The following is a 2,500-nucleotide window of genomic DNA, read 5'->3' as shown; positions in this document are numbered from 1 at the left end:
ACTTGCTGTATTCACAAGTGACTCGCCGCGCACGACGTTTCAGGCCAGGGACTTGCTGTATTGACAAGTGACTCGCCGCGCACGACGTTTCAGGCCAGGGACTTGCTGTATTGACAAGTGACTCGCCGCGCACGACGTTTCAGGCCTGGGACTTGCTGTATTCACAAGTGACTCGCCGCGCACGACGTTTCAGGCCAGGGACTTGCTGTATTGACAAGTGACTCGCCGCGCACGACGTTTCAGGCCAGGGACTTGCTGTATTGACAAGTGACTCGCCGCGCACGACGTTTCAGGCCAGGGACTTGCTGTATTGACAAGTGACTCGCCGCGCACGACGTTTCAGGCCAGGCACTTGATGGATTTACAAGTGACTCGCCGCGCACGACGTTTCAGGCCAGGGACTTGCCAGTTGTACGGAATTCACGCGCATTGCCCCTCATGAACAGAAGAGTGTTAAGTGCAGGCGCATTGCATTTGCTGTTGTGGTCAAGGAGTCCCCCCTCCATCCCTTCTAACAATCCTGTTTGCTCGTTCCAGCCGACTAGATATCGGCCTGCTCCCGAGCGAGTGTACCCACAGCAGCGGTGCGAGCTCGTGGCATTAGCCTACTTCTCACATAATGAGCATTACCACCAACTATTTTCCATCTGTTATAGGCAATCGAGTCCGCTTTATGGAGGGTCACTAACGCTTTGATATTTCCACAGTTCGTGCTAAACGAGCGCCGGACGCTGCGTCGACGGAGCTCAGTCCGGAGCGGCGAACCCAGCTGTGCGCCGGTGTTCGCCGTAGCGCCACGTTGTCGGCGTACGGTCGCCGTTTCCACTGATTTTTGCGCGTTCAAATGAGAAGTTTGTCTGCCGGACAGTAGTTCGACGATAATATATAAGGACGACAGTCGAAATACCGTTAATACATTCGCGCCTATCACCAATCGGAAGACGTGCTCTATTGCCAGAGCTTTAAGAAGAAAAACTCGGAGTCGACGTTCGCCGCCTATTGACCAGGTCGAGAGAGCCGTCATCGAGTTCACGCGCATCCCCACCGAAACGTACATGTTCACGCGCATCGCTCTCCTTGGCCACGCATACGCAGCACATGTTCACGCGCATTGCTTTCGTTGGCCAGGAAAAAGGAAGCACAAGTCCACGCGCATTGCTTTCCTTGGCCAGCCAAACTCAGCACAAGTCCACGCGCATTGCCTTCCTTGGCCTCGCAAACGCAGCACATGTTCACGCGCATTGCTTTCGTTGGCCAGGAAAAAGGAAGCACAAGTGCACGCGCATTGCTTTCGTTGGCCAGGAAAAAGGAAGCACTAGTGCACGCGCATTGCCTTCCCGGCCAGCCAAACGCAGCACAAGTCCACGCGCATTGCCTTCCTTGGCCTCGCAAACGCAGCACATGTTCACGCGCATTGCTTTCGTTGGCCAGGAAAAAGGAAGCACAAGTGCACGCGCATTGCTCTCGTTGGCCAGGCAAAAGGAAGCACAAGTGCACGCGCATTGCTTTCGTTGGCCAGGAAAAAGGAAGCACTAGTGCACGCGCATTGCTTTCCCGGCCAGCCAAACGCAGCACAAGTCCACGCGCATTGCCTTCCTTGGCCTCGCAAACGCAGCACATGTTCAAGCGCATTGCTCTCGTTGGCCAGGAAAAAGGAAGCACTAGTGCACGCGCATTGCCTTCCCGGCCAGCCAAACGCAGCACAAGTCCCACGCGCATTGCCTTCCTTGGCCTCGCAAACGCAGCACATGTTCAAGCGCATTGCTCTCGTTGGCCAGGAAAAAGGAAGCACTAGTGCACGCGCATTGCTCTCCCGGCCAGCCAAACGCAGCACAAGTCCACGCGCATTGCCTTCCTTGGCCTCGCAAACGCAGCACATGTTCACGCGCATTGCTTTCGTTGGCCAGGAAAAAGGAAGCACAAGTGCACGCGCATTGCTTTCGTTGGCCAGGAAAAAGGAAGCACTAGTGCACGCGCATTGCCTTCCCGGCCAGCCAAACGCAGCACAAGTCCACGCGCATTGCCTTCCTTGGCCTCGCAAACGCAGCACATGTTCACGCGCATTGCTTTCGTTGGCCAGGAAAAAGGAAGCACAAGTGCACGCGCATTGCTCTCGTTGGCCAGGCAAAAGGAAGCACAAGTGCACGCGCATTGCTTTCGTTGGCCAGGAAAAAGGAAGCACTAGTGCACGCGCATTGCTTTCCCGGCCAGCCAAACGCAGCACAAGTCCACGCGCATTGCCTTCCTTGGCCTCGCAAACGCAGCACATGTTCAAGCGCATTGCTCTCGTTGGCCAGGAAAAAGGAAGCACTAGTGCACGCGCATTGCCTTCCCGGCCAGCCAAACGCAGCACAAGTCCACGCGCATTGCCTTCCTTGGCCTCGCAAACGCAGCACATGTTCAAGCGCATTGCTCTCGTTGGCCAGGAAAAAGGAAGCACTAGTGCACGCGCATTGCTCTCCCGGGCCAGCCAAACGCAGCACAAGTCCACGCGCATTGC

Source organism: Phymastichus coffea, unplaced genomic scaffold, assembly GCF_024137745.1.
Source record: "Phymastichus coffea isolate CEN01 unplaced genomic scaffold, Cenicafe_Pcof_1.1 PCOF00324, whole genome shotgun sequence".
In the NCBI taxonomy this organism is placed as follows: domain Eukaryota; kingdom Metazoa; phylum Arthropoda; class Insecta; order Hymenoptera; family Eulophidae; genus Phymastichus; species Phymastichus coffea.
Note: the sequence above shows the minus strand (reverse complement) of the source record.